Source organism: Cherax quadricarinatus, chromosome 72 (genome assembly GCF_038502225.1).
Source record: "Cherax quadricarinatus isolate ZL_2023a chromosome 72, ASM3850222v1, whole genome shotgun sequence".
Taxonomy (NCBI): Eukaryota; Metazoa; Arthropoda; class Malacostraca; order Decapoda; family Parastacidae; genus Cherax; species Cherax quadricarinatus.
In genome coordinates this window covers 852,346-879,018 of record NC_091363.1, presented here as the reverse complement: position 1 = coordinate 879,018, position 26,673 = coordinate 852,346, and positions in this window count along the sequence as shown.

The window sequence follows — 26,673 nt, the reverse complement described above, 5'->3', positions numbered from 1 at the left end:
AGTACAGGCACTGTACTTCCCACCTCCAGACAGTAACATCCCACCCATCATTCAGAGTACAGGCACTGTACTTCCCACCCCCAGACAGTAACATCCCACCCATCATTCAGAGTACAGGCACTGTACTTCCCACCTCCAGACAGTAACATCCCCACCCATCATTCAGAGTACAGGCACTGTACCTCCCACCTCCAGACAGTAACATCCCCACCCATCATTCAGAGTACAGGCACTGTACTTCCCACCTCCAGACAGTAACATCCCCACCCATCATTCAGAGTACAGGCACTGTACCTCCCACCTCCAGACAGTAACATCCCACCCATCATTCAGAGTACAGGCACTGTACCTCCCACCTCCAGACAGTAACATCCCCACCCATCATTCAGAGTACAGGCACTGTACTTCCCACCTCCAGACAGTAACATCCCCACCCATCATTCAGAGTACAGGCACTGTACTTCCCACCTCCAGACAGTAACATCCACACCCATCATTCAGAGTACAGGCACTGTACTTCCCACCTCCAGACAGTAACATCCCCACCCATCATTCAGAGTACAGGCACTGTACTTCCCACCTCCAGACAGTAACATCCCACCCATCATTCAGAGTACAGGCACTGTACTTCCCACCTCCAGACAGTAACATCCCACCCATCATTCAGAGTACAGGCACTGTACTTCCCACCTCCAGACAGTAACATCCCCACCCATCATTCAGAGTACAGGCACTGTACTTCCCACCTCCAGACAGTAACATCCCCACCCATCATTCAGAGTACAGGCACTGTACTTCCCACCTCCAGACAGTAACATCCCCACCCATCATTCAGAGTACAGGCACTGTACTTCCCACCTCCAGACAGTAACATCCCACCCATCATTCAGAGTACAGGCACTGTACTTCCCACCTCCAGACAGTAACATCCCCACCCATCATTCAGAGTACAGGCACTGTACTTCCCACCTCCAGACAGTAACATCCCACCCATCATTCAGAGTACAGGCACTGTACTTCCCACCTCCAGACAGTAACATCCCACCCATCATTCAGAGTACAGGCACTGTACTTCCCACCTCCAGACAGTAACATCCACACCCATCATTCAGAGTACAGGCACTGTACTTCCCACCTCCAGACAGTAACATCCCCACCCATCATTCAGAGTACAGGCACTGTACTTCCCACCTCCAGACAGTAACATCCCCACCCATCATTCAGAGTACAGGCACTGTACTTCCCACCTCCAGACAGTAACATCCCCACCCATCATTCAGAGTACAGGCACTGTACTTCCCACCTCCAGACAGTAACATCCCACCCATCATTCAGAGTACAGGCACTGTACTTCCCACCTCCAGACAGTAACATCCCCACCCATCATTCAGAGTACAGGCACTGTACTTCCCACCTCCAGACAGTAACATCCCACCCATCATTCAGAGTACAGGCACTGTACTTCCCACCTCCAGACAGTAACATCCCACCCATCATTCAGAGTACAGGCACTGTACTTCCCACCTCCAGACAGTAACATCCCCACTCATCATTCAGAGTACAGGCACTGTACTTCCCACCTCCAGACAGTAACATCCCACCCATCATTCAGAGTACAGGCACTGTACTTCCCACCTCCAGACAGTAACATCCCACCCATCATTCAGAGTACAGGCACTGTACTTCCCACCTCCAGACAGTAACATCCCACCCATCATTCAGAGTACAGGCACTGTACTTCCCACCTCCAGACAGTAACATCCCCACCCATCATTCAGAGTACAGGCACTGTACCTCCCACCTCCAGACAGTAACATCCCACCCATCATTCAGAGTACAGGCACTGTACTTCCCACCTCCAGACAGTAACATCCCACCCATCATTCAGAGTACAGGCACTGTACTTCCCACCTCCAGACAGTAACATCCCCACCCATCATTCAGAGTACAGGCACTGTACTTCCCACCTCCAGACAGTAACATACCTACTTCTCACTGGGTAATTTCTTCACATTCTCCACTGTTTTCATATATTAAATTCCTTCTTCTGTCTTGTTCAACATACAAATATCATGAATACTACGAGAACTAATACACTAATTATTATTAATATTATTAATAATATTTAATAATATTTATTATTATTAAGGTGGTGCACTAACCTGCCGCCTCTCATCTGAAGCTTCGCTCTCAGAGTCACCAGTTTTTTCACACATGTTTTAGTAGCAGATACCTCTGACTTAACTCTCTCACACTATTTATACCTTAAAACATTTTTTTTTAACTTTTTTTAATTCAAAGGGCATGTTTTTAGCAGTGATTTATGGGTGAGGCTTATTTTCTGGTGTCGTAGTTGGCTCGCCTTTGATCTCAGAGTGAAGCGGCGGCGGCAGCATCAAAATACAGATTCAGAAGTTTTCACTAAGGCAGGAACAGTTTACGACTGGCTGCTACTTCAAAGGTGATCGTAAGTGGTATGGTACCTCTTACTACAGCAGAAGTAGTGCGTTCGGTTGGTATCGCACTTAGCTCACACATGAGTGTCCGTGGTTCGATCCCCCGTACATGTGGAAGCATTGGGCGTGTTTCCTTACATCGGGTATCCCGATGGTAGGTACCTGGGTGTTAGCCGACTGGTGTGGGTCGCATCCTGGGGGACAAAATTAATCTAAGTTGTGGGAAATGCTCTGCATAACCAGGGGCTTTCTATATTATGTCACCGTTGTCAGTTATAGTCTGTATAGAAACAATCAATAATAATAATAATTAATTATTATTATTATTATTATTATTATTATTATTTAAGAAGGGTTAAATCTTGGGCGAGAAGATATAAGAAAAGTTTCCCAGTGGGAGGTGGACAAAAATCTGACCTTCAATGGTAATATACCAACTTGATTAGATATGGAAAGAATTAAGCACTGAAATGGAACATTGTATACAAAAGGAGCACCAAACAGAAAGAAGGGAACGTGTGAAAGATCTGCAAGTAATTATGTCGGCTGACCTTTATTTCAAAGAACACAGCAAGACAAATGTCACAACTGCCATAAAAATGAGAACTTTCAAAACAAGTGAAATAGTGCCAATGGTGACACTGTTCAAATGACTTATTCTCTCTCGTTTAGATTATTGTTCAGTGTTGACGGCCCCGTTCAGGGCAGGAGAGATAACACAGCTGGAACACATACAGAAATCATTTACAATCCGTATACAACTAATAAATCATTTAAATTACTGGGAGGGTTGTTAACCCTCTAAGTTTACTAATCTGAAAAAATGCTTTTACACACAAGTTGCATACTGTGTCACCAAATGTTGCAAGTTGCCTGACTACAATACTCTCGCAATACAACACACAAGAACATTATTAAAGTGTAGTGAGAGCGAGGAATTACGCTAGACACACCAACGTCAAGACAAGGGCTGGCAGAAGGTTACTAAAATAGCCTTCAATATGAGAGCCAAGTTCTTATGGAGGGTCAGGAAGTCTTTGAAACTTGGGATGGTATCGTTATCAGTGAGGCAGTCACACTGATGCCGGCGGCGAGTGATCTCAATCAGGAATATTTACGACACATATAAAGAGAGCCAATGCAAACACCAACATCCTTGTTGATGAGAAGAAGCTGAGGACTGCTGCCACCTTGTCTGCCAACAAGTGGTCAGGAGTTATCCTGCCTGATGATGTGACACACGCCACACCCACCTTGTCTGCCAACAAGTGGTCAGGAGTTATCCTGCCTGATGATGTGACACACGCCACACCCACCTTGTCTGCCAACAAGTGGTCAGGAGTTATCCTGCCTGATGATGTGACACACGCCACACCCACCTTGTCTGCCAACAAGTGGTCAGGAGTTATCCTGCCTGATAATGTGACACACGCCACACCCACCTTGTCTGCCAACAAGTCGTCAGAAGTTATCCTGCCTGATAATGTGACACACGCCACACCCACCTTGTCTGCCAACAAGTCGTCAGAAGTTATCCTGCCTGATAATGTGACACACAACAACTGCTAGATATGTCACATTCTTACTGACTACACTGAGTAACAAAAGTAATGGCTCTCGTTATTCACTTGCCACCCTCGACACCATAACGCTGCTACCTGCTGCGTGAAGATTAGGAACCCGTCTCTCTAGGATTTTCCAAGAGTCGAGTCTGCTGCCTCTTGCTTTCCCCGACATCATACCATCCTGACACCATAACATCTGCCTCCTCTTGACTCCCAAGGAAGTATACTGTAAAAACTCCCCTCACTTGCCCTACCATAGAAGTATAATATCCCATAACAACACCCCATAACACTCACCATCTCATAGACAGAGCTGCACGTCTTGGGCAAGCCTGGTACTCGGTCAGGCTTGAGGAAGCCTACCCAACCAAACTCATAGTCGAAGCCGTCGGCTCTCTGCCTCTCACACAAGCTCAGTGGATGCATCTGTGGGGAAATAGAGACACTTAGTACTTGCATTTGTGGAGAGGTAAGACACTCAGTGGCTGCATCTGAGGGGAGATAAGACACTCAGTGGGTGCATCTGTGGGGAGATGAGACACTTAGTAGCTGCATCTGTGGGGAGATAAGACACTAAGTGACTGCATCTGTGGGGAGATAAGACGTTCAGAATCTTACAAGATGTTACTATTGCTCACTAACTCACTCAGCTCCACAGAATCTTTGTCTTATTAACTCCCGCAGCAACATATTCACCCCAATAAAATCATTTCACTCACAAACGCCTATACCTACCGCACACATGCACACACACACACACACACACACACACACACACACACACACACACACACACACACACACACACAATGGATCAGGGAATACCTGTCAGGAAGACAACAGCGAGTCATGGTATGTGGCGAGGTGTCAGAGTGGGCGCCTGTGACGAGCGGGGTTCCACAGGGGTCAGTCCTAGGACCGGTGCCGTTCCTGGTATTTGTGAACGACATGACGGAAGGAATAGACTCAGAGGTGTCCCTGTTTGCAGATGATGTCAAGTTGATGAGAATTCAATCGGACGAGGATCAGGCAGAACTACAAAGGGATCTGGACAGGCTGCAGACCTGGTCCAGAAACTGGCTCCTGGAGTTCAACCCCACCAATTGCAAAGTCATGAAGATTGTGGAAGGGCAAAGAAGATCGCAGATGGAGTACAGTCCTCACTCACGGTAAAGGATCTTGGGGTGAGTATAACACCAGGCACATCTCCTGAAGCGCACATCAACCAAATAACTGCTGCAGCATACGGGCGCCTAGCAAACCCAAGAACAGCATTCTGACATCTTAATAAGGAATCATTCAGAACCCTGTACACCGTGTACGTTAGGCCCATATTGGAGTATGCGGCACCAGTTTGGAACCCACACCTAGCCAAGCACGTGAAGAAACTAGAGAAAGTGCAAAGGTTTGCAGCAAGACTAGTCTCGAAGCTAAGGGACATGTCCTACGAGGAGAGGTTAAGGGAAATCGACATGACGACACTGGAGGACAGGAGAGATAGGGGGGACATGATAACGACATATAAAATACTGAGAGGACTCGACAAGGTGGACAGACAGAATGTTCCAGAGATGGGACACAGCAACAAGGGATCACAGTTGGAAGTTGAAGACTCAGTTGAATCACAGGGATGTTAGAAAGTATTTCTCCAGTCAGAGTTTTCAGGAAGTGGAATAGTCTCGGATGTAATGTAGTAGAGGCAGGATCCATACATAGCTTTAAGAAGAGGTATGATAAAGCTCATGGAGCAAGAAGAGTGACCTAGTACCGACCAGTGAAGAGGCGGGGCCGGGAGCTATGACTTGACCCCTGCAACCACAATTAGGCGAGTACACACACACAACACACACACACAACACACACACACACACAACACACACACACACACACACACACACACACACACACACACACACACACACACACACACAACACATACACACACACACACACACGCAAATCCTGTGTCACAAACCTTCTGGAGTTTTATGATAAAATAACAGAAGTAAGACAAGAGAGAGAGGGGTGGGTTGATTGCATCTTCTTGGACTGCAAGAAGGCCTTTGACACAGTTCCTCACAAGAGATTAGTGCAGAAGCTAGAGCATCAGGCGCATATAACAGGAAGGGCACTGCAATGGATCAGAGAATACCTGACAGGGAGGCAACAACGAGTCATGGTACGTAATGATGTATCACAGTGGGCACCTGTGACGAGCGGGGTCCCACAGGGGTCGGTCCTAGGACCAGTGCTATTTTTGGTATATGTGAACGACATGACGGAAGGGTTAGACTCAGAAGTGTCCCTGTTTGCAGATGATGTGAAGTTAATGAGGAGAATTAAATCTGATGAGGACCAGGCAGGACTTCAAAGAGACCTGGACAGACTGGACACCTGGTCCAGCAAATGGCTTCTCGAATTTAATCCTGCCAAATGCAAAGTCATGAAGATAGGGGAAGGGCACAGAAGACCACAGACAGAGTATAGGCTAGGTGGCCAAAGACTGCAAACCTCACTCAAGGAGAAAGATCTTGGGGTGAGTATAACACCGAGCATGTCTCCGGAAGCACACATCAATCAGATAACTGCTGCAGCATATGGGCGCCTGGCAAACCTGAGAACAGCATTCCGACACCTTAGTAAGGAATCATTCAAGACACTGTACACCGTGTATGTCAGGCCCATACTGGAGTATGCAGCACCTGTTTGGAACCCGCACTTGATAAAGCACGTCAAGAAACTAGAGAAAGTACAAAGGTTTGCAACAAGGTTAGTTCCAGAGCTAAGGGGAATGTCCTATGAAGAAAGATTAAGGGAAATCGGCCTGACGACACTGGAGGACAGGAGGGTCAGGGGAGACATGATAACGACATATAAAATACTGCGTGGAATAGACAAGGTGGACAAGGACAGGATGTTCCAGGGAGGGGACACAGAAACAAGAGGCCACAATTGGAAGTTGAAGACACAAATGAGTCAGAGAGATAGTAGGAAGTATTTCTTCAGTCATAGAGTTGTAAGGCAGTGGAATAGCCTAGAAAATGACGTAGTGGAGGCAGGAACCATACACAGTTTTAAGACGAGGTTTGATAAAGCTCATGGAGCGGGGAGAGAGAGGGTCTAGTAGCAACCGGTGAAGAGGCGGGGCCAGGAGCTAGGACTCGACCCCTGCAACCACAAATAGGTGAGTACACACACACACATCAGCAAGCTTGTGTTCCACTAAGACTACACTGTTCAGTAATCATAACAATGATATATGACACGTGTAAAAATAAAACCCAGAATAAAAAGTTGACCACTGGTGTGTGTGTGTGTGTGTGTGTGTGTGTGTGTGTGTGTGTGTTTGTGTGTGTGTGTGTGTGTGTGTGTGTGTGTGTGTTGTGTGTGTTGTGTGTGTGTTGTGTGTGTGTGTGTGTTGTGTGTGTGTGTGTGTACTCACCTAGTTGAGGTTGCAGGGGTCGAGTCCAAGCTCCTGGCCCCGCCTCTTCACTGGTCGCTACTAGGTCACTCTCCCTGAGCCGTGAGCTTTATCATACCTCTGCTTAAAGCTATGTATGGATCCTGCCTCCACTACATCACTTCCCAAACTATTCCACTTACTGACTACTCTGTGGCTGAAGAAATACTTCCTAACATCCCTTTGATTCATCTGTGTCTTCAGCTTCCAACTGTGTCCCCTTGTTACTGTGTCCAATCTCTGGAACATCCTGTCTTTGTCCACCTTGTCAATTCCTCTCAGTATTTTGTAAGTCGTTATCATGTCCCCCCTATCTCTCCTGTCGTTCAGTGTCGTCAGGTTGATTTCCCTTAACCTCTCCTCGTAGGACATACCTCTTAGCTCTGGGACTAGTCTTGTTGCAAACCATTGCACTTTCTCTAGTTTCTTTACATGCTTGGCTAGGTGTGGGTTCCAAACTGGTGCCGCATACTCCAATATGGGCCTAACGTACACGGTGTACAGGGTCCTGAATGATTCCTTATTAAGATGTCGGAATGCTGTTCTGAGGTTTGCCAGGCGCCCATATGCTGCAGCAGTTATTTGGTTGATGTGCGCTTCAGGAGATGTGCCTGGTGTTATACTCACCCCAAGATCTTTTTCCTTGAGTGACGTTTGTAGTCTCTGGCCCCCTAGACTGTACTCTGTCTGCGGTCTTCTTTGCCCTTCCCCAATCCTCATGACTTTGCACTTGGTGGGATTGAACTCCAGGAGCCAGTTGCTGGACCAGGTCTGCAGCCTGTTCAGATCCCTTTGTATTTCTGCCTGGTCTTCGATTGAATGAACTCTTCTCATCAACTTCACGTCATCTGCAAACAGGGACACCTCGGAGTTTATTCCTTCCCTCATGTCGTTCACAAATACGAGAAACAGCACTGGTCCTAGGACTGACCCCTGTGGGACCCCGCTGGTCACAGGTGCCCACTCTGACACCTCGCCACGTACCATTACTCGCTGCTGTCTTCCTGACAAGTATTCCCTGATCCATTGCAGTGCCTTCCCTGTTATCCCTGCTTGGTCCTCCAGTTTTTGCACTAATCTCTTGTGTGGTACTGTGTCAAACGCCTTCTTGCAGTCCAAGAAAATGCAATTCACCCACCCCTCTCTCTCTTGTCTTACTGCTGTCACCATGTCATAGAACTCCAGTAGGTTTGTGACACAGGATTTCCCGTCTCTGAAACCATGTTGGCTGCTGCTGATGAGATCATTCCTTTCTAGATGTTCCACCACTCTTCTCCTGACAATCTTTTCCATGATCTTGCATGCTATACATGTCAGTGACACTGGTCTGTAGTTTAGTGCTTCATGTCTGTCTCCTTTTTTAAAGATTGGGACCACATTTGCTGTCTTCCATGCCTCAGGCAATCTCCCTGTTTCGATAGATGTATTGAATATTGTTGTTAGGGGTACACATAGCGCCTCTGCTCCCTCTCTCAGGACCCATGGAGAGATGTTATCTGGCCCCATTGCCTTTGAGGTATCTATCTCACTCAGAAGCCTCTTCACTTCTTCCTCGGTTGTGTGTACTGTGTCCAGCACATGGTGGTGTACCCCACCTCTCCGTCTTTCTGGAGCCCCTTCTGTCTCCTCTGTGAACACTTCTTTGAATCTCTTGAGTTCCTCACATACTTCACGGTCATTTCTTGTTGTCTCTCCTTCTTCCTTCCTTAGCCTGATGACCTGGTCCTTGACAGTTGTTTTCTTCCTGATGTGGCTGTGTAACAGCTTCGGGTCAGATTTGGCTTTTGCTATGTCGTTTTCATATTGACGTTGGGCCTCCCTTCTTATCTGTGCATATTCGTTTCTGGCTCTACAACTGCTCTCCTTATTCTCCTGGGTCCTTTGCCTTCTATATTTCTTCCATTCCCTAGCACACTTGGTTTTTGCCTCCTTGCATCTTTGGGTGAACCATGGGCTCATCCTGGCTTTTCCATTATTCCTGTTACCCTTGGGTACAAACCTCTCCTCAGCCTCCTTGCACATTGTTGCTACATATTCCATCATCTCATTAACTGGCTCCCCTGCCAGTTCTCTGTCCCACTGAACCTCATTCAGGAAGTTCCTCATTCCTGTGTAGTCCCCTTTCCTGTAGTTTGGTTTCATTTGTCCTGGCCTTCCTGCTTCCCCCTCCACTTGTAGCTCTACTGTGTATTCGAAGCTCAAAACCACATGATCGCTGGCCCCAAGGGGTCTTTCATATGTGATGTCCTCAATATCTGCACTACTCAAGGTGAATACTAAGTCCAGTCTTGCTGGTTCATCCTCTCCTCTCCCTCTTGTAGTGTCCCTTACATGTTGGTACATGAAGTTTTCCAGTACCACCTCCATCATTTTAGCCCTCCATGTATCTTGGCCCCCATGTGGCTCCAAGTTCTCCCATTCGATCTCCTTGTGGTTAAAGTCGCCCATGATCAGGAGCTTTGCCCTGCATGCATGAGCTCTTCTCGCCACTGCAGTCAGTGTGTCAACCATCGCTCTATTGCTCTTGTCATACTCTTGCCTTGGCCTCCTGCTGTTCTGTGGTGGGTTATACATCACTGCAATTATCACCTTGGGACCACCAGAGTGAAGCGTTCCCGCTATGTAATCACTTTCTTCTCCGCTGTCTCCTCTCTCCAGCTCATCAAAATTCCATCGGTGTTTGATCAGCAATGCCACTCCTCCACCCCCCCCTGTTCCTTCTGTCTTTTCTCAGGATCTGGTATCCCGCTGGAAAGATGGCATCTGTTATCATACCTGTAAGCTTGGTTTCTGTGATTGCTATGATATCTGGTGATGCCTCTTTGACTCTTTCGTGCCACTCCTCCCACTTGTTTGTTATTCCATCAGCGTTTGTGTACCATACCTTCAGTTTCCTTTCCAACACTGTGGTTTGGGGGGCCTGTGGGGGTGGGAGACCTGGTAGCATACTGTGGGATTCTATGGTTGGGGGTTGGGTGGAAGCTGTGGGTATGGATTGCATTGTGTGTTGGGATGGTGTGATAGGTTGTGGGGTTCTGAGGATAGTTGTGTGTGTGCTTGCCCTTGCTGTTCTGTTCTGCTCTGACTGACCTCTGCTGGTTCCATCCTTGTCTCCTTTCCTAGCTCCTTTCGCTTTTTTGTCCTCTCCCTCAGCTGCCGTCTCTCTGTTTGTGTTCTGTCTCTGTCTAGGAACACCTTCTTGTACTCTTCCGAGCTTTTCAACCGTGGTTTCTCTTGGAGGATCCTGTTCCGCACTGTTTCTGTCCTGAGAATCAGCTTGATCGGTCGGTTTCTCCCCTTCAAGTACCCCCCTATTCTCTGAAAATTTACAATCTCATCCATGTCTTCTCCCCCTATTTCCGTGATGATTTTCTCAATCTCCTTTCTTTCTTCCTGCCGTCTTTCAGTGTGTGTCCTTTCCTCTCTCTCCCTAAGCCCATGGATAATCACTGATTTTGCCCTTTCCTTCTCCCATTGCCTCTCCCTCTGTGACTCTGGTTCCTGTCTGTATGTGGTCATTTTCTCCCTTGATTTTTCCAGTGGCTCTTGGTAGCATGGTTGTGCCTCAGCATTCGACCTATCTCCCTCTCCATCTGCTCTTCCCTTCCACTCCCTGGCCCTTCTTTGCAGGCTGATATGACCTTAGCATAATTCATATCTCCTTCCTTCCTGTTCAGCCTCTCATCTTCGTATGGTGTGTCTTCTCTGGTCACTACCCCTGAGACTTGCTTCAGTCTGTTTACCTCAAATTCTAGGACCTTTACCCTGGCTACTGCAGTTTTGACTTGTGCCTCCCAATTCTTCGTCTCCTTCTCCAACCTCTTTTCCCATTTCACAGAGAGCTCTTTCTCCATTTTCTCAGAAAGCTCTCCTAATTTTCTCTCCCATTCTTGCTCTATCCTTTTCCACTGTTCCTCCATCCATTCCTCCCTACCAGTACCATTGTCATCTGATCCCTGATTCCTGCGAGTCCCAACCATTTTTTTTTTGTTAGCTAAGACACATAAGCAACAGTTAGGTATCTTTATTTCGAAACGTTTCGCCTACACAGTAGGCTGAAGAAGCCTACTGTGTAGGTGAAACGTTTTTTTTTTTTAGTGAAAGAGAGAGAGAAGAGAAAAAGAAAAAGGGGGAGAGAGTGAGAGATAGGGAGAGAGAGAAGGGGAGCCTAGAAGGAGGGGAAAAGAAGGGAAAAAGGGGGAGAAAGTGAGAGAGAGGGAAAAGGTAAGAGAGAGGGGGGAGTGACAAGGGAAGAGAGAGAGAGATAAAAGAAGAGGAAGAGAGAGAGTAAGAGAGGAAGAGAGAGGAGAGGAGAGGGAGAGAGATGGGGGGGGAAAGGAAGGGTTATAGGGTCACGTCACAGGAAGGTGTAAAATCCTGTATGTGTGTGTGTTAGTTACCATTTTGTCCTAGGCACATGTCGATTAGACACTAGGCCTGTTGTATGTGTGTGTGTGTGTGTGTGTGTGTGTGTGTGTGTGTGTGTGTGTGTGTGTGTGTGTGTGTGTGTGTGTGTGTTGTGTGTGTTGTGCGTGTGTGTGTGTGTGTGTTGTGTGTGTGTGTGTGTGTTGTGTGTGTGTGTTGTGTGTGTGTGTGTTGTATGTGTGTGTGTTGTGTGTGTGTGTGTTGTGTGTGTCTGTGTGTCTGTGTGTGTAATGACCACAGCAGTGTGGGTGTGTGGTGTAACACAGTAGTGTGGGGGTGTAACACAGTAGTGTGGGGGTGTAACACAATAGTGTGGGGGCGTAACACAGTAGTGTGGGGGTGTAACACAATAGTGTGGGGGCGTAACACAGTAGTGTCGGGGTGTAACACAATAGTGTGGGGGCGTAACACAATAGTGTGGGGGCGTAACACAGTAGTGTGGGGTGTAACACAGTAGTGTGGGGGCGTAACACAGTAGTGTGTGGGTGTAACACAGTAGTGTCGGGGTGTAACACAGTGTGGGGGTATAACACAGTAGTGTGGGGGTGTAATTCAGTAGTGTGGGGGTGTAACACAGTAGTGTGGGGGTGTAACACAATAGTGTGGGGGTGTAACACAGTAGTGTGGGGTGTAACATAGTAGTGTGGGGGTGTAACAGTAGTGTGGGGGTGTAACACAGTAGTGTGGGGGTAGAACACAGTAGTGTGGGGGTGTAACACAGTAGTGTGGGGGTGTAACACAGTATTGTGGGGGTGTAACACAGTGTGGGGGTAGAACACAGTAGTGTGGGGGTGTAACAGTAGTGTGGGGGTGTAACACAGTAGTGTGGGGGTGTAACACAGTAGTGTGGGGGGTAGAACACAGTATGGTGGGTGTAACACAGTAGTGTGGGGGTGTAACACAGTATTGTGGGGGTAGAACACAGTAGTGTGGGGGTGTAACACAGTAGTGTGGGGGTAGAACACAGTAGTGTGGGGGTGTAACACAGTAGTGTGGGGGTATAACACAGTACCTGGAGTTTACCTGGAGAGAGTTTCGGGGGTCAATGCCCCCGCGGCCCGGTCTGTGACCAGGCCTCCTGGTGGATCAGCGCCTGATCAACCAGGCTGTTGCTGCTGGCTGCACGCAAACCAACGTACGAGCCACAGCCCGGCTGATCAGGAACTGACTTTAGGTGCTTGTCCAGTGCCAGCTTGAAGACTGCCAGGGGTCTGTTGGTAATCCCCCTTATGTGTGCTGGGAGGCAGTTGAACAGTCTCGGGCCCCTGACACTTACTGTATGGTCTCTTAACGTGCTAGTGACGCCCCTGCTTTTCATTGGGGGGATGGTGCATCGTCTGCCAAGTCTTTTGCTTTCGTAGTGAGTGATTTTCGTGTGCAAGTTCGGTACTAGTCCCTCTAGGATTTTCCAGGTGTAGTGTGGGGGTGTAACACAGTAGTGTGGGGGTGTAACACAGTATTGTGGGGGTGTAACACAGTAGTGTGGGGGTAGAACACAGTAGTGTGGAGGTGTAACACAGTAGTGTGGGGGTGTAACACAGTAGTGTGGGGGTAGAACACAGTAGTGTGGGGGTGTAACACAGTGTGGGGGTAGAACACAGTAGTGTGGGGGTGTAACACAGTAGTGTGGGGGTGTAACACAGTAGTGTAGGGGTGTAACACAGTAGTGTGGAGGTGTAACACAGTAGTGTGGGGGTGCAACACAGTATTGTGGGGTGTAACACAGTAGTGTGGGGGTGTAACACAGTAGTGTGGGGGTGTAACACAGTAGTGTGGGGTGTAACACAGTAGTGTGGGGGTGTAACACAGTTTAGTGGCTGTAACACAGTATAGTGGGTGTAACACAGTATAGTGGGTGTAACACAGTATAGTGGGTGTAACACAGCAGTGTGGGGGTGTAACACAGTAATGTGGGGGTGTAACACAGTAGTGTGGGGTGTAACACAGTAGTGTGGGGGTGTAACACAGTAGTGTGGGTGTAACACAGTATAGTGGGTGTAACACAGTATAGTGGGTGTAACACAGTAGTGTGGGGTGTAACACAGCAGTGTGGGGGTGTAACACAGTAGTGTGGGGGTGTAACACAGTAGTGTGGGGGTGTAACACAGTAGTGTGGGGGTGTAACACAGTAGTGTGGGGGTGTAACACAGTAGTGTGGAGGTGTAACACAGTAGTGTGGAGGTGTAACACAGTAGTGTGGGGGTGTAACACAGTGTGGGGGTGTAACACAGTAGTGTGGGGTGTAACACAGTAGTGTGGGGTGTAACAGTAGTGTGGGGGTGTAACACAGTAGTGTGGGGGTGTAACACAGTAGTGTGGGGGTGTAACACAGTAGTGTGGGGTGTAACACAGTAGTGTGGGGTGTAACAGTAGTGTGGAGGTGTAACACAGTAGTGTGGAGGTGTAACACAGTAGTGTGGGGGTGTAACACAGTAGTGTGGGGTGTAACACAGTAGTGTGGGGTGTAACACAGTAGTGTGGGGGTGTAACACAGTAGTGTGGGGGTGTAACACAGTAGTGTGGGGGTGTAACAGTGTGGGGGTGTAACACAGTAGTGTGGGGGTGTAACACAGTAGTGTGGGGGTGTAACACAGTAGTGTGGGGTGTAACACAGTAGTGTGGGGGTGTAACACAGTAGTGTGGGGTGTAACACAGTAGTGTGGGGGTGTAACACAGTAGTGTGGAGGTGTAACACAGTAGTGTGGGGGTGTAACACAGTAGTGTGGAGGTGTAACACAGTAGTGTGGAGGTGTAACACAGTAGTGTGGGGGTGTAACACAGTAGTGTGGGGTGTAACACAGTAGTGTGGGGGTGTAACACAGTAGTGTGGGGGTGTAACACAGTAGTGTGGGGGTGTAACAGTGTGGGGGTGTAACACAGTAGTGTGGAGGTGTAACACAGTAGTGTGGGGGTGTAACACAGTAGTGTGGGGGTGTAACACAGTAGTGTGGGGGTGTAACACAGTAGTGTGGGGGTGTAACACAGTAGTGTGGAGGTGTAACACAGTAGTGTGGAGGTGTAACACAGTAGTGTGGGGGTGTCAGCTCAGCACAATATGAAGACGTGACTCAAGACGGTTGGTCGTGAGTCAACGGACACTGGTTACTGGTAACTGGTTACTACGTTACTACTACTGAGATTACTGGTAACTGGTTACTACGTTACTACTACTGAGAACAGTAGTGTGGGGTGTAACACAGTAGTGTGGGGTGTAACACAGTAGTGTGAGGGTGTAACACAGTAGTGTGGGGTGTAACACAGTAGTGTGGGGGTGTAACACAGTAGTGTGGGGGTGTAACACAGTAGTGTGGGGGTGTAACACAGTAGTGTGGGGGTGTAACACAGTAGTGTGGGGGTGTAACACAGTATTGTGGGGTGTAACACAGTAGTGTGGGGTGTAACACAGCAGTGTGGGGGTGTAACACAGTATAGTGGGTGTAACACAGTATAGTGGGTGTAACACAGTATAGTGGGTGTAACACAGTATAGTGGGTGTAACACAGTATAGTGGGTGTAACACAGTATAGTGGGTGTAACACAGTATAGTGGGTGTAACACAGTATAGTGGGTGTAACACAGTATAGTGGGTGTAACACAGTAGTGTGGGGGTGTAACACAGTAGTGTGGGGGTGTAACACAGTAGTGTGGGGGTGTAACACAGTAGTGTGGAGGTGTAACACAGTAGTGTGGAGGTGTAACACAGTAGTGTGGGGGTGTAACACAGTGTGGGGGTGTAACACAGTAGTGTGGGGTGTAACACAGTAGTGTGGGGTGTAACAGTAGTGTGGGGGTGTAACACAGTAGTGTGGGGGTGTAACACAGTAGTGTGGGGGTGTAACACAGTAGTGTGGGGTGTAACACAGTAGTGTGGGGTGTAACAGTAGTGTGGAGGTGTAACACAGTAGTGTGGAGGTGTAACACAGTAGTGTGGGGGTGTAACACAGTAGTGTGGGGTGTAACACAGTAGTGTGGGGTGTAACACAGTAGTGTGGGGGTGTAACACAGTAGTGTGGGGGTGTAACACAGTAGTGTGGGGGTGTAACAGTGTGGGGGTGTAACACAGTAGTGTGGGGGTGTAACACAGTAGTGTGGGGGTGTAACACAGTAGTGTGGGGTGTAACACAGTAGTGTGGGGGTGTAACACAGTAGTGTGGGGTGTAACACAGTAGTGTGGGGGTGTAACACAGTAGTGTGGAGGTGTAACACAGTAGTGTGGGGGTGTAACACAGTAGTGTGGAGGTGTAACACAGTAGTGTGGAGGTGTAACACAGTAGTGTGGGGGTGTAACACAGTAGTGTGGGGTGTAACACAGTAGTGTGGGGGTGTAACACAGTAGTGTGGGGGTGTAACACAGTAGTGTGGGGGTGTAACAGTGTGGGGGTGTAACACAGTAGTGTGGAGGTGTAACACAGTAGTGTGGGGGTGTAACACAGTAGTGTGGGGGTGTAACACAGTAGTGTGGGGGTGTAACACAGTAGTGTGGGGGTGTAACACAGTAGTGTGGAGGTGTAACACAGTAGTGTGGAGGTGTAACACAGTAGTGTGGGGGTGTAACACAGTAGTGTGGAGGTGTAACACAGTAGTGTGGAGGTGTAACACAGTAGTGTGGAGGTGTAACACAGTAGTGTGGGGGTGTAACACAGTAGTGTGGGGTGTAACACAGTAGTGTGGGGGTGTAACACAGTAGTGTGGGGGTGTAACACAGTAGTGTGGGGGTGTAACAGTGTGGGGGTGTAACACAGTAGTGTGGGGGTGTAACACAGTAGTGTTGGGGTGTAACACAGTAGTGTGGGGGGTGTAACACAGTAGTGTGGGGGTGTAACAGTGTGGGGTGTAACAGTGTGGGGGGGTGTAACACAGTAGTGTGGGGGTGTAACACAGTAGTGTGGGGGTGTAACACAGTGTGGGGGTGTAACACAGTAGTGTGGGGGTGTAACACAGTAGTGTGGGGGTGTAACACAGTAGTGTGGGGGTGTAACACAGTAGTGTGGGGGTGTAACACAGTAGTGTGGGGGTGTAACACAGTAGTGTGGGGGTGTAACACAGTAGTGTGGGGGTGTAACACAGTAGTGTGGGGTGTAACACAGTAGTGTGGGGGTGTAACACAGTAGTGTGGGGGTGTAACACAGTAGTGTGGGGTGTAACACAGTAGTGTGGGGGTGTAACACAGTATAGTGGGTGTAACACAGTAGTGTGAGGGTGTAACACAGTATTGTGGGGTGTAACACAGTAGTGTGGGGTGTAACACAGCAGTGTGGGGGTGTAACACAGTAGTGTGGGGGTGTAACACAGTAGTGTGGGGGTGTAACACAGTAGTGTGGGGGTGTAACACAGTAGTGTGGGGGTGTAACACAGTAGTGTGGAGGTGTAACACAGTAGTGTGGAGGTGTAACACAGTAGTGTGGGGGTGTAACACAGTGTGGGGGTGTAACACAGTAGTGTGGGGTGTAACACAGTAGTGTGGGGTGTAACAGTAGTGTGGGGGTGTAACACAGTAGTGTGGGGGTGTAACACAGTAGTGTGGGGGTGTAACACAGTAGTGTGGGGTGTAACACAGTAGTGTGGGGTGTAACAGTAGTGTGGAGGTGTAACACAGTAGTGTGGAGGTGTAACACAGTAGTGTGGGGGTGTAACACAGTAGTGTGGGGTGTAACACAGTAGTGTGGGGTGTAACACAGTAGTGTGGGGGTGTAACACAGTAGTGTGGGGGTGTAACACAGTAGTGTGGGGGTGTAACAGTGTGGGGGTGTAACACAGTAGTGTGGGGGTGTAACACAGTAGTGTGGGGGTGTAACACAGTAGTGTGGGGTGTAACACAGTAGTGTGGGGGTGTAACACAGTAGTGTGGGGTGTAACACAGTAGTGTGGGGGTGTAACACAGTAGTGTGGAGGTGTAACACAGTAGTGTGGGGGTGTAACACAGTAGTGTGGAGGTGTAACACAGTAGTGTGGAGGTGTAACACAGTAGTGTGGGGGTGTAACACAGTAGTGTGGGGTGTAACACAGTAGTGTGGGGGTGTAACACAGTAGTGTGGGGGTGTAACACAGTAGTGTGGGGGTGTAACAGTGTGGGGGTGTAACACAGTAGTGTGGAGGTGTAACACAGTAGTGTGGGGGTGTAACACAGTAGTGTGGGGGTGTAACACAGTAGTGTGGGGGTGTAACACAGTAGTGTGGGGGTGTAACACAGTAGTGTGGAGGTGTAACACAGTAGTGTGGAGGTGTAACACAGTAGTGTGGGGGTGTAACACAGTAGTGTGGAGGTGTAACACAGTAGTGTGGAGGTGTAACACAGTAGTGTGGAGGTGTAACACAGTAGTGTGGGGGTGTAACACAGTAGTGTGGGGTGTAACACAGTAGTGTGGGGGTGTAACACAGTAGTGTGGGGGTGTAACACAGTAGTGTGGGGGTGTAACAGTGTGGGGGTGTAACTCAGTAGTGTGGGGGTGTAACAAAGTAGTGTGGGGGTGTAACACAGTAGTGTGGGGGTGTAACACAGTAGTGTGGGGGTGTAACAGTGTGGGGTGTAACAGTGTGGGGGTGTAACACAGTAGTGTGGGGGTGTAACACAGTAGTGTGGGGGTGTAACACAGTGTGGGGGTGTAACACAGTAGTGTGGGGGTGTAACACAGTAGTGTGGGGGTGTAACACACTAGTGTGGGGTGTAACACAGTAGTGTGGGGGTGTAACACAGTAGTGTGGGGTGTAACACAGTAGTGTGGGGTGTAACACAGTAGTGTGGGGTGTAACACAGTAGTGTGGGGGTGTAACACAGTAGTGTGGGGGTGTAACACAGTAGTGTGTCGGGGTGTAACACAGTAGTGTGGGGGTGTAACACAGTAGTGTGGGGTGTAACACAGTAGTGTGGGGGTGTAACACAGTAGTGTGGGGGTGTAACACAGTAGTGTGGGGTGTAACACAGTAGTGTGGGGTGTAACACAGTAGTGTGGGGTGTAACACAGTAGTGTGGGGTGTAACACAGTAGTGTGGGGGTGTAACACAGTAGTGTGGGGGTGTAACACAGTAGTGTGGGGGTGTAACACAGTAGTGTGTGGGTGTAACACAGTAGTGTGGGGGTGTAACACAGTAGTGTGGGGGTGTAACACAGTAGTGTGGGGGTGTAACACAGTAGTGTGGGGGTGTAACACAGTAGTGTGGGGGTGTAACACAGTAGTGTGGGGGTGTAACACAGTAGTGTGGGGGTGTAACACAGTAGTGTGGGGGTGTAACACAGTAGTGTGGGGGTGTAACACAGTATTGTGGGGTGTAACACAGTAGTGTGGGGGTGTAACACAGTAGTGTGGGGGTGTAACACAGTAGTGTGGGGGTGTAACACAGTAGTGTGGGGGTGTAACACAGTAGTGTGGGGGTGTAACACAGTAGTGTGGGGGTGTAACACAGTAGTGTGGGGGTGTAACACAGTAGTGTGGGGGTGTAACACAGTAGTGTGGGGGTGTAACACAGTAGTGTGGGGGTGTAACACAGTAGTGTGGGGGTGTAACACAGTAGTGTGGGGGTGTAACACAGTAGTGTGGGGGTGTAACACAGTAGTGTGGGGGGGGTGTAACACAGTAGTGTGGGGGTGTAACACAGTTGTGGGGGGTGTAACACAGTAGTGTGGGGGTGTAACACAGTAGTGTGGGGGTGTAACACAGTAGTGTGGGGGTGTAACACAGTAGTGTGGGGTGTAACACAGTAGTGTGGGGGTGTAACACAGTAGTGTGGGGGTGTAACACAGTAGTGTGGGGGTGTAACACAGTAGTGTGGGGTGTAACACAGTAGTGTGGGGTGTAACACAGTAGTGTGGGGGTGTAACACAGTAGTGTGGGGTGTAACACAGTAGTGTGGGGGTGTAACACAGTAGTGTGGGGGTGTAACACAGTAGTGTGGGGTGTAACACAGTAGTGTGGGGTGTAACACAGTAGTGTGGGGGTGTAACACAGTAGTGTGGGGGTGTAACACAGTAGTGTGGGGTGTAACACAGTAGTGTGGGGTGTAACACAGTAGTGTGGGGGTGTAACACAGTAGTGTGGGGGTGTAACACAGTAGTGTGGGGGTGTAACACAGTAGTGTGGGGGTGTAACACAGTAGTGTGGGGGTGTAACACAGTAGTGTGGGGGTGTAACACAGTAGTGTGGGGTGTAACACAGTAGTGTGGGGGTGTAACACAGTAGTGTGGGGGTGTAACACAGTAGTGTGGGGGTGTAACACAGTAGTGTTGGGGTGTAACACAGTAGTGTAGGGGGGTAGTGTGGGGGTGTTACACAGTAGTGTGGGGGTGTAACACAGTAGTGTGGGGGTGTAACACAGTAGTGTGGGGGTGTAACACAGTAGTGTGGGGTGTAACACAGTAGTGTGGGGGTGTAACACAGTAGTGTGGGGGTGTAACACAGTAGTGTGGGGGTGTAACACAGTAGTGTGGGGGTGTAACACAGTAGTGTGGGGTGTAACACAGTAGTGTGGGGGTGTAACACAGTAGTGTGGGGGCGTAACACAGTAGTGTGGGGTGTAACACAGTAGTGTGGGGGTGTAACACAGTAGTGTGGGGGTGTAACACAGTAGTGTGGGGGTGTAACACAGTAGTGTGGGGTGTAACACAGTAGTGTGGGGTGTAACACAGTAGTGTGGGGGTAGAACAAACATGGCCGCCACTGTAGCGTAAGAAGTTTTAATGTTTACATAAGAGAGAGTGTATCTGTCAGGTACAACCTGAGGATTACCTATTACAAGTGTTAGCTCTACTGTCATGTGTTAGCTCTGCTGTCAGGTGTTAGCTCTGTTGTCAGGTGTTAGCTCTGCTGTCAGGTGTTAGCTCTGTTGTCAGGTGTTAGCTCTACTGTCATGTGTTAGCTCTGCTGTCAGGTGTTAGCTCTGTTGTCAGGTGTTAGCTCTGCTGTCAGGTGTTAGCTCTGCTGTCAGGTGTTAGCTCTGCTGTCAGGTGTTAGCTCTGTTGTCAGGTGTTAGCTCTACTGTCATGTGTTAGCTCTGCTGTCAGGTGTTAGCTCTGTTGTCAGGTGTTAGCTCTGCTGTCAGGTGTTAGCTCTGCTGTCAGGTGTTAGCTCTGTTGTCAGGTGTTAGCTCTGCTGTCAGGTGTTAGCTCTGCTGTCAGGTGTTAGCTCTGTTGTCAGGTGTTAGCTCTGCTGTCAGGTGTTAGCTCTACTGTCATGTGTTAGCTCTGCTGTCATGTGTTAGCTCTGCTGTCATGTGTTAGCTCTGCTGTCAGGTGTTAGCTCTGTTGTCAGGTGTTAGCTCTGCTGTCAGGTGTTAGCTATTCAAGTGAAAGATGCAGGTCTTGTACACAGGCAGACAGAAGAACTCTGTGTTGTGTGGAGACACCTGACAGTTGTGCTTCATGAGAGAGCTTTGTAGAGGAAGTATGGAGCATACACTGCCACACCTGACAGTTGTGCTTCATGAGAGAGCTTTGTAGAGGAAGTATAGAGCATACACTGCCACATCTGACAGTTGTGCTTCATGAGAGAGCTTTGTAGAGGAAGTATAGAGCATACACTGCCACATCTGACAGTTGTGCTTCATGAGAGAGCTTTGTAGAGGAAGTATAGAGCATACACTGCCACATCTGACAGTTGTGCTTCATGAGAGAGCTTTGTAGAGGAAGTATAGAGCATACACTGCCACATCTGACAGTTGTGCTTCATGAGAGAGCTTTGTAGAGGAAGTATAGAGCATACACTGCCACATCTGACAGTTGTGCTTCATGAGAGAGCTTTGTAGAGGAAGTATAGAGCATACACTGCCACATCTGACAGTTGTGCTTCATGAGAGAGCTTTGTAGAGGAATTATAGAGCATACACTGCCACATCTGACAGTTGTGCTTCATGAGAGAGTTTTGTAGAGGAAGTATAGAGCATACACTGCCACATCTGACAGTTGTGCTTCATGAGAGAGCATTGTAGAGGAAGTATAGAGCATACACTGCCACACCTGACAGTTGTGCTTCATGAGAGAGCATTGTAGAGGAAGTATAGAGCATACACTGCCACACCTGACAGTTGTGGTTCATGAGAGAGCTTTGTAGAGGAATTATAGAGCATACACTGCCACATCTGACAGTGATCCTTCTTAAGGGAGAAATATAAAGGACACTGGGACATGTTAATACTATATATATATATATATATATATATATATATATATATATATATATATATATATATATATATATATATATATATATATATATATATATATATATAACATTAACCAAATTCTACCCATAATGTTAATTAAGGTAATTATCCCGGTACCAAGTATTAACAACCCGTTAATTAATAACACTAGTTCACCTGCCTCGGTATAACAACACCTGATACCTGGCCTTCTCATACATGATCTACTGCCAGAGTACAAAATGTTTAACAGGCTTCTGTATAGCACTCAAATAACAGTACCTTCCTGGAGGGTTGTTGTCTACCAATGGCAACAGTGTCAGCAGTGTTAATGACCCAGGGATGTCATGCCTGCTGGCCACACTGACCCTCCCATCTCTCTATGCCACCCCCCCCCACCCCTACCAGTGAGGGGGCAACAGTGCCAGGGAGGGGGGGAAAGGAGGGGGTTGAGGGTGTCAAAGGTGACCAGGTCAGCCTGCTAGAGTAATCAGGGCTCCCTTCCTCCACCCCACACACAACCCTTATCCTCAACCCTAACTACCCCCCTCCACCCCTCAAGCTACCCCCACCCCTTTTCACCAACCACCACCCCACTTCCTTGGATCAAGATCTCGCCTCGTGAATGTCCTTCCCTTCAAGGGTCGTCCAAGGCACATGTGCAACAGCACAAGAGGCTTCTTCAGTGGCAGTACAGAGGTGACAGTAGGAGCCGTGGAGACATGTAGGTAGGCAGTCCCTCAGCCTGGACGACTGAGGGGTGTCTGAGGGAAGATGACAGCAGAAACTGCCTACCTTTCGTACCCACAATGTAACATACAAAATAGTGTAGCAACACACTGCTGGTGTTCCCACAGTGTAATTATTATACAGAATAGTGTAGCAACACACATACTCCTCCTGTGAGCGATGTTTCGCACATTCTAATATGTTTTACATAATGATGGTTAAGTTTCATTCAGAATAACAAGTGCTGATAGTGTCTGACAGCCTCACTGGTAATATTTGTCTGGTAATCGTTCCGTCACCTCCATGTTGCTGGGAGTGATCTGTCGTGGCATTGAGTTAATTAAGCAACCGACTCTTTAAAACGAACCACGGTACGGCCTGGAGTTTAAGACTCACTCGCCATAGGTTCGAACCCCACCCGTTCCGAGTTTTTTCAATCGTGTCATTACGATTTCATGAGTCTTTAAAACAACTTTACGATCGTCCCGTTAGTACTGCGTAACAGTACTCTGCATAACAGTACTCTGCATAACAGTACTCTGCATAACAGTACTCTGCATAACAGTACTCTGCATAACAATGAAGCCTCTCTGTACCAACACTATCATGTTAAAATGTAGTTATTGCTATTCTGAAGGTGTACATATCTCTCTCTCTCTCTCTCTCTCTCTCTCTCTCTCTCTCTCTCTCTCTCTCTCTCTCTCCTCTCTCTCTCTCTCTCTCTCTCTCTCTCTCTCTCTCTCTCTCTCTCTCTCTCTCTCTCTCTCTCTCTCTCTCTCCCTGCCGCCCGTAGTGTCGTCACAGTGGGTGGCAAACGTTTGTTTGTTGAGGGAGTGGGCGGCGTCATCTTGCCGGCAGGAGAGGTGGTGGGTGGCGGGGTGGCCAGGACCTCATCCCCACCACCCACCTACATACATCCTCCTTCCCACCCTCCCCATGTAGTATGTATGGATGGGGAGGAGAGGGGAGGGGAGGGGATGGGAAGGGAGGGGAGGGGAGGGGAGGGGAGGGGAGGGGAAGGGAGGGGAGGGGGGAGGTATTAGCAACTTCAATGTTACTTGTCAATCACCAGCGTGGTACCATCCCCATGTGTCCCCACCCACAACCCACTGCCACCCACCAACTACCACCCACCAGCTACAACACACTGCCACCCGGCACCACGAGAGCATATGGATGCACAGTAGGCCTAGGAACCAAGCCTCAAAAGGGTTTACAGAATTACATCTGAATTCATATCCCCAGTTCACTTATCTATTACAAGAAAATTTAGGAAATTTGCTTAATATATCTGGTATCTTATTTTCAATAATAAGATATCTTGACATATCACATATGTTATTATACTGTCTATCTGTATATTCCTCAATAAGTGGATAATAAAGCACAGTGTTAAAGATAGTAAACAAAGGACTGGCCACATACTTTGCTTTGATCATCATCTGTATGTCTGCCAAACTGCCAGAAGTACTTGTAACTAAGTCTAAGTCTGGCTACATCAGTCTGGTCACACTCTAAGTTGCACCATAAAAGTCATCATAGTGGGTTGTAGATCTACTCAGACTTCTAACTGCATTCATATAACATTCAGTTTCATTATCTACTTCTCTCCTAATATTATTTCTAATGCTACACACGGATACGCCAGTTATATTCTACATTTCTCTTTGAGGATGCTATTCTGGTTAATGTATCAACTTTATCATGAAGGAGTAATCTAACGTGTGATGGAATAACTTCATCATGAAGGAGTAATCTAACGTGTGATGGAATAACTTCATCATGAAGGAGTAATCTAACGTGTGATGGAATAACTTCATCATGAAGGAGTAATCTAACGTGTGATGGAATAACTTTATCATGAAGGAGTAATCTAACGTGTGATGGAATAACTTTATCATGAAGGAGTAATCTAACGTGTGATGGAATAACTTCATCATGAAGGAGTAATCTAACGTGTGATGGAATAACTTCATCATGAAGGAGTAATCTAACGTGTGATGGAATAACTTTATCATGAAGGAGTAATCTAACGTGTGATGGAATAACTTTATCATGAAGGAGTAATCTAACGTGTGATGGAATAACTTTATCATGAAGGAGTAATCTAACGTGTGATGGAATAACTTTATCATGAAGGAGTAATCTAACGTGTGATGGAATAACTTTATCATGAAGGAGTAATCTAACGTGTGATGGAATAACTTTATCATGAAGGAGTAATCTAACGTGTGATGGAATAACTTTATCATGAAGGAGTAATCTAACGTGTGATGGAATCCATTGTACAATGTACATTAATTCCCTCGTCTGGGAAACTTGGGTATTTATATCTGGCTTCTGGAATGCGCATGTTGTTAGTCACTTTGTGAGGCAAGAGTCTTCAGTCATAACATAGAATCAGTAATGGTGATAGAGTCAACCTCAGTGTTATAAGTTAACTTTAGCACCATTAAGACGACAAGCGATTCAGTTTGCAATGTAGACGCCCAGTTGTTAATTCTCATGTCTAACTTAACAAAGTTGGTGTCGTTGTTAACCAGGGAGGTAACAACAAGAGCAGACGCAGCCCTGCCAGTAGACTCTTACCTAAATCACTGTATATAACTTGCGATAAATTATTACTAAGAGTTAAGCGGGAAATTTCTTCTTGAGTAGTTGCTTTTACAAGTGATTTAAGGTATTACTAGTGATGAGATTCTTGGGAGGAACTTGAAGGTATGTGAGGGTAAATGAACTCAACTTTTATGGAGGGTTGAAATGTTCTTGTCAACAGTGATAAAGTTCGTGCAACTTATAAAACTTAATAAGTTATACTTGTGTGTGTGTGTGTGTGTGTGTGTGTGTGTGTGTGTGTGTGTGTGTGTGTGTGTTTATAAAAAACAGGTACACAATCCCAGGTGATCCCTGGGTGTGTGATGTGAGTGGCGGTGAGTCTTACCAGACTCTTGCTACAACCACGCTAGGAACGCCACGGAGACACGCACTCACACTCTTGATGCACTCACAATGACAAGTACTCACTCTCTGACACGCACTCACACTCTTGATGCACTCAAACTGCCATGTACTCACACTCTGACACGCACTCACACTCTTGATGCACTCACACTGCCATGTACTCACACTCTGAAACGCACTTACACTGACACGTACTCACACTGACATGCACTCACACTCAAGGCCACAAAGAAGGCCGCAGACGGAGTACTAACTCGGGGGGTCAAAGGCTGCAAACCTCACTCAAGGAGGACCTTGGGGTAAGTAACACACCGAGCACATCACCTGAGGAGCGCACTGTGTAACTAGTTAATGATCCAAGTCAGACTGGAACACAATCTTAAGTTTCATTTATTTCTGAGACGAACATCAACCAAATAAATGCTTCAGTAAATGCGCGTCTGGCGAATCTAAGAATAGCTTTTCGACTTCTCATGAGTCATTCAGGACACTACACCATGTAGGTCAGGCCCATATTGGAGTATGCACCACCAGTATGGAACCCACACCTAGTCAAGTACGTCAAGGAATTGCAAAAAAGTACAGAGGTTTGCAACAAGACTAGTCCCGGAGCTAAAGGATATGTCCTATGAGAAGAGGTTAAGGGAACTCAACCTAACGACACTGAAGGACAGGAAGACTAGGTGTCAGCATAGCAGCCTATAGTATAGTAGTGTATGTCGGGACGACATACGTAACATGACCGAGCTGTCAGCATAGTTGCTGATCCCTGTATTCCCAGTATTATATAGCATAGCATATTAGTATCATCCCTGTGCTTTAGACACGAGATCCCTCGTAGGCCTTTGGCTTTGTGTGACGTCATGGGATACACATGGGCAGTGATCCCTCTGTCCCGTCCTCACTCGGCGGCAGACCTACAAGGCGTAGACAGGCAAGGCAACTG